This window comes from Chinchilla lanigera, unplaced genomic scaffold (assembly GCF_000276665.1).
Source record: "Chinchilla lanigera isolate Chin_1 unplaced genomic scaffold, ChiLan1.0 scaffold00009, whole genome shotgun sequence".
In the NCBI taxonomy this organism is placed as follows: domain Eukaryota; kingdom Metazoa; phylum Chordata; class Mammalia; order Rodentia; family Chinchillidae; genus Chinchilla; species Chinchilla lanigera.
The window spans coordinates 2105631-2116548 of NW_004955410.1; positions in this window are offsets into that span (position 1 = coordinate 2105631).

Consider the following 10918-nt stretch of genomic DNA (forward strand, 5'->3'; position numbering starts at 1 on the left):
ACATGGAGATACAGCACTTGTTTTCCTTGCTGGATTTTTGTCCTGCTTTAGTTCCATTTGTTTCTCTTACACTGTTCCTCCTTCCTGGAATGGGCATGTTTATCCTATGCCTTTGTCCATTGGCAGTGCTTAACTTTCTTTTGATTTTTATAGAGGCGAAAGATTTGCATTTAATCTGAGAAAATATTGGATCTGGACTGAGAGCAATGCTGAAATTGCTAGGACTTCGGCAACTCTTAGAGATGATCCAAATGCATATTACATGAAGAGAGGCACACAAGTCTTCGGGGGGCTAGGCATGCAATGCTATGGTTTGTATCGAGATGTCACCTAAAGCTAATGTATCATAGGTGAACCTCATGGAAGGTGACAGTGTTGTGGGGTAGTACAACTGGCTTTTGGCTGGGAAGTGTGGCCCAGAAGGGTTTATCTCCCCTCCCCAGTTGCTCTCCTCTCTCTGTTTCTCAGCCAAACTCCAACCATCATGCTGTCCCACCTTAGACCTACCTCAGTGTGTGCTGAGGTGGACTCAAAGTCAACCTCTCCTGCATTAGGTTGTGGGGATTGGCTGTTTTGTCACAGCAGTAAGAGACATAACAAAGACATACATTTCTGTTAATTGCATTTAAGTGCAGCTTGTTAACTAGTAGACCATAATGACTAAAGACGTAGATTTGGAAAGCTGGGTAGAAGCCCATCTGAGATTATTTGCTGTTCAATCATCTTGATAGAAGTTGTCTGGCCAAACTATGCCTTGTGTAGTAGAGATAATAACAGTAGCTAGTTGCCAGGATTCAGAGTTGATAAATAGAAAATTCACTCGTAGAATTTAAGCATTAAATTTTAAGTATGACATCTCCTCCTCCCTCTTCCATTGGCCCCTCCTCACCCTCTGCATTTCATTTCTTCTGCTTCTTTCATTTCTTTAACTTTTCCTTCTCTTCTTCTCCCGCTCCCCTACCTTTTCTCCTTCTCCTTTTGGGTCTTTTTTCACTTTCCTGGATTTTGAGCATCTTGTCAGCATCTCCCCAGTTCAATGTCTCACATATTTTATTAACAAGTGATTAGTCTGAGTGGGCGGATGAACGGTGAACTGGGATGGCTAAAGAATTTCACCCGTTCTTTCAGATTACCTGAAATCTTTGTTGAAGTTGTTGCTCAGCAATTCAAGTGTCCCTGTCACCATGCTTGTGCTTTTCCCTAACTGTGGGGTAAAGTAGGTGCTTTTGATTTTAGTCCTATCAGTGTCTTCATATACTCAGCCCCTCATTATAATTCAAGTATTAATTACTCTACTGTATAATCTCATCCCTCATTGTTTATCCTCTTTTTACACATCTGAGCACTTAAATTAACCTGCCTTCTTCTTTCGAATGGGATAAAATTTATTTTAGACAGAATATATGTAACATTGCTGTAAGCTTCTCAATCACTGCCATTTCTCCATGTACCACACTTGAACTCTACTCTTCTTTAAAAGCCTCCAATTTAAAGAAATGTGCAATCCTGTACAGTTAACTCAGTCAGGGAAGTACCTGCTACACTAAGCAACTCTGGTGTGAACTCCACCAAAAAGCAGAGGAACAGGGATTTATTCCCAGGAGAGCAAGAAAGCACACTTGGGTGGCTTTTGATGCACTGAGGTAAGGAAGTCAAGAGTATGGGCAAAGTCGGTAATTACCTGGCGTCCAAGGGAACTGTGCACTTTCTGTCTCGATCAAATTCACGTCACAGATGGAAAACTCCTGAGCTTTAGGGGAAGGGGCCTAGTCATTTTGGCTCATGGAATGTTACAGAGACAAAGGTAAATTATTTGTGGAAAGTGAAGTTTTAAGCAAGGATTGAAATGACATGGTGCAGGAAGGCTCTGAAATGTTAAGTCTATATATTGGCAACGTACTTCTTCTTTTGCTAAAAGGCGCCATCATAGTCGGAAATTTACCATCATGCTGATGGTGTAGGACTGCAGGAAAAGAGAGTTAGCTCTATTAGCAGCTCCTCTGGATATCTAGGAGAGAAGTGATGAATGTCCAAATTAGGTCAGCACAACAGGGAGCAGAGAGGAAATAACACCTCATCCAAAACTTCACTGAGCCTGCCCACTGACAAAAACATGATAGGCACATCATCAATACAGACGTGCTGACGAGCTCCGAGGCATGAGAGAGGAAGTTCAAGAACTCTGGAGTTTTAAATCCAAGCAGCAGAGAGGAAGGCAGTGCACTCGCTATTGAAAGCACAGGAGAAAGGATGTTTGGAAGAAAAGCTAATGAATTCTAATTTGCACCAATGGAATGTGAGGACTGCGGGCTTGTTTGTACAGTAGATAGCAGGCAGTTAGGCATGCACTTTGATGTTTAGATAGCAATTTGGGAATCATCCAGGAAGACTGATATTTGAAGTTATGAGAGGGAAGTAGATTAGTGAAGAATGAGTAGAGTGAAAGGAATCAACCCTGAACATGAGCCCATTGGAATTGTCCGATCTTGGGGACATGTAAGGGGAAATAAGTTGGTGACAGGGTTCAAAAGGCAATGGTTTAAAACTTGGTTTTAGGGTTGCTAATGGCAATACCCTGAACCATGTCAGATTCTTCCGAGCAGTCATCAAGTAAGAAGCCCTGGGGTTGGATATTAACCTTAGCAAAAAAGGATCATTGCACTCACTCTTTCAGTAGGAAATTGAGTCAGGAAAGTAGCTTTCAGTCTGGGAAGAAAACAGAGAAGAGGAAGTAAAACAATTATGTCTAAACTTCTGTTTTCCTCAAAATGAATATACTTCGATTGCATTTATCAGAACAATATATATTCATGCAAGCACCATAATTAATATTGAGAAGTATGGAAAAAATAAAAAAGACACAAGAATGGCAAAATCTAAGTGTCTAAAATCAATAATAAAAGTCAAAATGTTTGCAGGCTGCAAAATACATGCAGTTATTTACTTATAGCACTATATATATTTATAAATTATTATATGTAATGTTCGATATATATTCACACATGTAATTGAATGAAATATGCCAGTTTATTACCTTTCATTTCCGCTAGCAATACAGTGACATGTTTTATCATATAATCAATATACACATGTGTAACGGATTGATAACTGGTGCTCAATTTATAACCCCCAGCTGAACTGAGTAAGTGTGGTGCTGGGCGTGGGAGGCCCACCTGGGGACTGTTGCCAGCAGCATAAGAGGCAGAACTGGAGAAGAAGTTAAGCTGTTGGGAGCAGAGAAAGGCTGTTGGAGCTGGTAGAAGCTGTAAGGAGGTGTTGGCTGTTTCAGAGGAGCCAATCATGCTGGCTTTCCTGATGAACTTGGCTGTTTTCATCCTCCAAGGAGCTTGGGACCTCGTTGGTACTGAGAATGGCTTTGGTTCACTTTGGAGGAGCTCTGGTCCTCACTTTAAGCATTGCTTCCTGCCTCCGGAGGGGAAGATAGTACACTGTTAGTCTCCTGGATAAGCTTGCTGTGTTGGCTTTCCTGATGGGAACTTGGCCATCTTGATCATCAGAGGAGTTCCAGACCTCACTGTTGCTGAGGATGGCTGTGATACCTTTCAGGGGAGCTCTAGTTCTTTTGAGCATCACTTCCTGGTTCCAATGCATATCCCTCAGCCTGCTAGCACAGATCCTCCAAGCCACTAGCACAGACTTTCTAAATTCCACCACTGACCTTTGGGCCTTCCCAGAGCAGATCCATGAAACAGACCAGCATGACATGTTGTTATGGGCTCTAGGCCCCCAGGTGGACTCGTGAGAGGCATAGTTGTGGGCTCTAGGTCTTCAGCTGGACTCATGCAGGACATTTCTGTGGGTTCCAGGCCCTCAGCTGGATTCCCTAGTCTTAGTGTGTAGACAGATTTCCTCCACTCTCTTGTATATCATTCTTTGTGTGACTGTTATAAATAATCATATAAAATGTGTGTCCTGTATTATATTGTTCCCCTTGCAAAATGTCCGCCAAACCATAACAGCATGCAAGTAGTGCTATATGCTGGTCCACTATACTTATATAATTTATTTAACAAGTTCGGGGCTGGGGATTTAGCTCAGCGGCAAAGCGCCTGCCTGGCAAGCGCAAGGTCGTGAGTTCGGTTCCCGGTACCGGAGAAAAACCAAAAAAACAAGTTCATAAGGTATAACCAAAACAATACATATCTGTGCACTTGTCTGATGACTGTCCTCCTTAAACTGCTGATAGCAAGATTTTGTTTTAAAGCACAGATCTGTTTAAGCTGATTTGTTCTGCGTCACCAAAGCCCCTTGAGAAGATCTTACTGAAATTGCACCCCAGGGAAGCTGAAATCAAATTCTGCCCTGTCCCACACATAGACTGAGAAGGCATCCAGCAGGCAGGGGCCTTCAGAGGTGTTAGGAGCATCCTCGACAGGGACAGCTGCATTTGTTGCCAGACCTTCTCTCAGCTATGGTCAGCACTCAGGAACCAAAGCGCAGAGGTCATGGTAGCTTTGGAAGTTGACATGGCACAGGCGTAAGAGGCAGAAAGCCAGCATAAGGAATAACTTTCCAGGCTGAGAAATGACAGGTGAAATAGCTATACAGGTGAGCATGATGTGCAGGTGGGCAGGTTGGAGAACATCGCACCTTGACTCCAGGATGCCGCGTGGTGAGAAGATGCCGGAGCCTGACACAGGGTAGGTCTTTTGGGTGAAGAGCTCCAGACCCATAAGGGAATGGGTAAAAGCACCTTAGCTTGAACAGTAAAAGCCAGAGCAGAGAAGAAGAGTGTGCTCGAATCAGGCTGAAATCAATTAGGAAAATTGGAGTGCTCCGGGGAGTTGGAGAGACAAGGACAATAGACTGGGAGGTGGCAGCTGGGCCAAGCAGCACGCTGTCAGCGGAGGAGGAGAGGACACGGCTAAGTGTGGGCCAGGGCCTCGGTGTGGCAGGGAGGAGCAACAGCCCTGCCCTCCTGGGCTTTCCAGGGACAAGAGTGAGGTGCAGGGCTGCAAGGCACAGGGATAGGACCGACCTCTGTCTAGATGCAGAGTGGAGACAGTATTCTAGAAAAGTTTAACTACAGGATTGGTAAATTTTCCAAAAGATCTATGGTGTAGCTGGAAGGGGTTCCGGGTTAGAAGTGTCAGAGAAGGAGAACAAACAGTAGGATTGCCAACACTCGCACCCGCAAACACCAGTGTGTTTCATTTGAGGAACTTTTTCTTTAAATGCCCGTAGTGCATTATGGCTATGAGGCCAGCACTTTAAGTTTATTTTTTATTTTTACTAGCATCTCTTTCCAGTACAGTTTGATTCTGCTTGTCGTGGGGAGCTGGCACGTGTCTGTGACACCTCTTAGTTTTTGTTACTCTCCCTTCTCCTCCCCTCGCGGCCCTTGCTCCTTCGCTTGGTCCCCTACCCCTGTGCAAAAGATCTATCTTGCTGTTTCCTATTCTTTACCTTTATTTATGCTGTGAGCTCCTCATGTAAGAGAAACAATGTGATATTTAAGCTTGTGTGTATGATTTATTTCACTCAACATTATGGTCTCAAGGAGCATACATTTTCTTACAAATAATTGAAATGTATACTTCTTTAAGACCGAATAGTACTCCACCGTGTATAAGTACCGCTTCCAAGATTTCGATATTTTGTTGTGGTGCCGTAAGCACAGATATGTGTGTGTCATCATAACACATGATGTCTTTAATCTTGAAGAGAGGTGGCCATTGTGATGAACACATCAGCAAACCAAACTGCCAGCTTTGGTTCTGTATAAAATGACTTTTTGCTGCAGAACATTTGTGAGAGACATGTGGTGATCACAACATTTTAAAAATATTATTAATTCAATTTCCTCCATCCATTAGAACCACCATTGGTTCCTGTCCAGACCTGACCCCTGAATGCACACTCATTCTGCATGGCAGATTTTACCAGAAGTGACAACTGAGTGTCCCGTCAATAAAGAGGAAGGCGTCATGTTTAAATAGTTCTTCCTTTTTATTTAGGATAGTAAGAAGAAGTCTGAGAGAAAACACAAGGCAAAGTCAACTCAGTTCACTACATGTGTTCAAGGGAATGAGACAGCATTATGGTCTTCTTGAAAATATTGTGCTGTTATTGAAATCTTTCTCAGAGTTTTTACTATGATGTGGTTGAGTCAAATTTTTATTGCCTTTAATTGAAAATTGCCCTATTCACTTAAATTATATTCATTGCCAAAAACAATTTTCACATTTTTATGGGCAAAAATTGCATATTTGTTAATTTGTACTGTACAGCATGTCTTATAGAGTCTATGTACACTTAAGCCCCACAGCTCTATGAAGAAAATACTCTCTCCCTTTTCTTTCTCTTTTACTTCTTTCCTTTTTTTGATAGAAGAATGAAGAATGGAGAGGTTTTAATAGTAATAAAATTGTACAGTTAGTAAGGTTGTGGACTTGGGGTTTAAAAATGTTTTAAAGTGTTTCTGTTGTTTGAGAATATTTATCAGAATTACCCAAGATAATAAATATTTTTTTGCTCAATGAATATACCCACAAAAGAAGAGAATAGATTAAACTATTTTATTACCTTAATTTCCTTCCTTACTTTCTCAATCTAAGCTAAGTTTGAAAAATACCAAGTTGCCACAACTTGTATCTTTAGTGGATTACATCTTTCAGTTGGCAAATTGGTGATAGGGAGCCTACAGAGTTATTGAAATACCTAAAACGGTAGTGGAACAGCCCTCAAAACCAATCATACCCTAATCACTTGTCATTTTCTAAGGCTAAAATGATGTTATTCAGTAAATTAATTCTCTGTGCTTCGGTATCTGCAATGCTTATTCTGATTTTCCAAGCTCGTTGGATTAAGGAAAGCCTATTGGATTAATAAAACATGCTCCTGGCTGTCCATGGAGGGTCGCTGAAGGGGGGCCCTGAGGACTACATCTGTCCCTAGCCGCTTCTTCTCCTGTTCTACTTCCTGGCTGCCATAACGAAGCAGCTTTGCTCCAGTTTGCCTTCCACCATGATGTTCCGGCCTTGGAGCAGCCTAGCATGGGCTGAGGCCCCTAAAACCAGGAGCCAAATGAAACCTCCCCCTCTTTAACTCGTGGGTGCCCAGGGTTGTACCTCAGTGTAGGGAAACCTGAAGAATATGGTACCGTACTGTACCCCTAAAGAAAGGACTGGATCATACCAAACACCACACTGGCTCTCAGCTAAGGAAGGCGCTCTCTCTTGACTCAGACTGGTAGAAGAGATCTTCAGGTAGATCCGCCAACGGGAAGCGCCTAGAGGACTGAGGATGACCAACTATCTGTGAAATGGAAGTCCATGTTTGTGCAGAGGATTCTTTTACATTTCAAGAGAATTTGGAGCCATTTCAACAAAACTGAGAATGGAGGACATGTGGGTTTTGTAAGAAAATCAGTAACAACGAGTTGTAAACTTTTCTCTGAAGCTTTTTTGAGATTGAATACAATGTTTTCTTAGGTCCTCTGTCTTAAATAAAGAACATATCAAAAGAAGCCCAGTTCTGAACAAAAAGACTGCATTGCTCTATGTACAAAGGGATACTTGTGTTCTCTGGGTCCTGGGTATGAGTTTGTTACTTTGTTGCTCAGATCTTCTCTTTCTTCACTGACTCTGTGTATCTGATTGAAAACCTGTTACTGGAAATGGGTTTACAGGAAACGGTGTTAAAACCCGTCAGTCTGTTTGTAGATGTTCTTAACTTCTGTTTGTAAAACTGGATACTTTTGTTTTTATATTTTCAAACTATACTTTTTAGTTACAGGCAATATTAAAATATTATCTCTATTAAACAAAATCTTTGTCTTATTTGGTAAACTCTCAAGTGGTGCTTTTTCACTTAAAGCCTATTTGGTTAGATATTAATAAGGCTGTGCCAACAGTCTTTGATTTGTTACTTAGTTTAGTGAATACTTCTGTGCATCTACATATTTATTTATAGTCAGTTAATTCTATGCTAATATTTACATGCATTCTGCTTGCCTGTCTGTCTTCCTGTCTAATAAGAACCCAGTTTAAGAGCCCAGGAACTAAGGCAAGGAATTCCCTTGTGCTGCCTGTGGGGATGGCCCCGGGGGCGAGAGTCACTTCCCAGTTCTGCGCGGTTTCCTTCCCAGCCTTACAAAGCCTTGGCTGTCTCCTGTCCCCCTCTGCGCATCCCACTAAAACATGTTCCTGAGGAAGTGCCAGCAGGTGGCTGTCCTCAAGGTGTTCACTTGTGAGAAAGATTCCTCCTCTCTGGTCTTTTCTGGTCCTTTCTGGCCTCACAGATGTTTCAGACTCAACAAAACAGAAGAATCTGTAGCTGTGCCTGGAACATCCCTTCTGCATATCTTCTCACCATGTCAGTTGGCTTCTAAATGGTGCTACAGGTCTCTGGCTAAAAATTAACTGTGGGAGATGCAGGCTTGTTTTGTTCTTGAGTTCTGGGGTACAGTTGCCACCCTGTTTATAGCATCCACCCCAGAAATCAGATCTTCAAAGAGCATCTCTTCCTGCTGATCTGTTTTTATTTGGTGGTGACTCCTGGTCTCTGGCTGCTTAACCTCATGGATTCTAATCCTATGTACGCGGTTGCTATTATGAGCTTCCCATCACTCTCCTCTCTCCTGCACACAGACCCTCCATGTGCATACGTGCATGTTTATGGACCACTTCCTGCGAGCCAGGCATTGTGCTCATCACTGAGGAATTAAAGCAACTAAAACACATTTTCTGTGATCGGGAAGGTCACAGGATAATTTTTTATATATGTGAAATCAAAGGTGCCATGTACGTGTGTGTGAAAATTTAAAATGTCAGTATAATAAAGTATTTGAAAATAAACATATGTGTAATTCACTGTGCTTGTGAGATGCCGGAAAGGTTTCAGGGAGCAGCAGGTAGTGAGAGGGCTTGGAACTATGACCAGGGTTTCTCACTCTGGAGCAGAGCGGCAGAACTTTCCAGCTGAAATGATTCAATGCGTATGCATGTGTCCTTACGATGCAGGGTTTGGGGTAGACTGTCGATCCCACTGGATAATGGGTAGACCACCAACTGGGAGATGTTACATGATGGAATTTAAAAATACTGACAGAAGCTGGATTGTTGAAAGCCTTTTTACAATAGTGAGAAAGGCGTCAGGAAATTGTGAAGCAGAACGACGTGAACAGTTTGGGTTTTAGTTGGGCATCCGTGTACTCGGGTTTACAACTCAAAAGTGCAATCAAGAGAAACTGAGGCACCCAACAGGCGGATGGAGCAGGAACAGAGGTGCACACGGCCCGGGTGCACCATGGAATCAGAAAAGTGTGGGCTTGGGGCGAAGAACAGAAGTCCCAAGAAGAAGCAGGTAAAGCTAGAGGATGGAGAAGCTAAGGGAAAGGACATGACGGATGCGGAGATTTCAGGATCTGGGGCGCACTGATGAAAGACGCACACTTCCTTTGGGATGACAAACACCTTGACTGCGCCCTGTTCCAGCTGAGCCCACAGAGGACATCTGTGTGACCGTGTCTGGGCAGAGGAAAGAGTCTGTGTGTGTGCGCTGGGAGGTGGATGAGAGTCAACAAGTGATATGAAGAACATAAAAACACAGGTAACAGCCAAAGCCAGGAAAATGAGATGAAACAGCATTTTTCAAAAGTAGTTAGCCTGAAAGGAGAAGAAAGCAAAGGCTCAACCCCCATAGAGAATAGCTCTGAAGGAGGGTTATGCAGTCAACCGAAGAGTGGCAGGGAGACAAGATGATTAATGAGTAATTAGAAGTTCATTAACGACCCACTTATGCCATTGATTGTAAAGAGCCAGCAAATCAGTGACGAGAAACAGTCTCGGCCAGTTTCCTTTTTCAAGAAGGTGGGCTGCAAAGGAACGTGGGAGCTGGTTTGGAGGCCAAGGAGGACTTCTGAGGGCAAAGACTGTTCTTCACCACTCTCAGCATTTTCCTGTAGAAGAACAAAACAGAACAAGTTCCCAACTCAGAAGAAAAGAACCAAGGCAAGGGAGAGACAGGAGGTACACTACATGCAAAGAAAAGGAATAGTGTGGCTTTGGGATAAAGCACCAGTGGCATTGTGATACAACTGTATATTTTAGGGATCAGAAAATCAGCTTATATTAGAGAATGTGAGATAAAATTGTATTCCTTTGTTTCCACTCTATAGGAAACCGTGAGGACTAGCATCACACAAAACTCAGGGGTGGTGGTAACCAGAATTTGAGATATTTTAAAGGTGCTGTCGGGAATGAAATCCTGCTCTGTGACATGTTATACTGAGTCAGAAATGCAAAACTGAATTGGACTGACAGCGAAATGGAGAGAGCGAAGCATATGTGAGCCTGTGAGACTCCCGTGACTACTCGCTCCATGCATAAAAGAGAAACTACTGACAAGCAGGCTGAAGTCCTCATTTGAGACTTTTAGGAATATTAAACTTTAAAAGTACTTTGGAATTGCTCACAGCCAATAAATATTTGAATTGTTTGGGCTTATTTTCAAGTGAATATGCTGCTTCTGAAAAGGAGACTTGAGAAATATAGAAAATTTTCTTGGGCAAATTTAATCCAGAATTTTAAAGCATCTTTGCAACCAAATCCACATCTGATTGGCCATTTTTACTAAGTACTTCTGCCACTAATCATACAAAGACAGTGACACGAAAGACAATCGTTGTGAGTACAGAGGGAAGCTGCATGGCACCATGCCCGAGGAGGGGCTCAGGACAAGCTGGCTGACACACTCCGTCTCCATGCGCAGTGCAGGGACCTTTGAAAGGGGAGTGAGGGAGCCCTGAAACTCCCAGAGGCCGTGTGCATGTCTTTAATAGAAGGTGCCCTGGCCACCTAGGAAGCTAAAGGGACAGAAGAGAGGAAGTTCCCAAAACATGGACAAAGGCAGCAGAAGGCAGCCAGCCTTGCAGGAGGGCGCGGAAGGGAGCGCG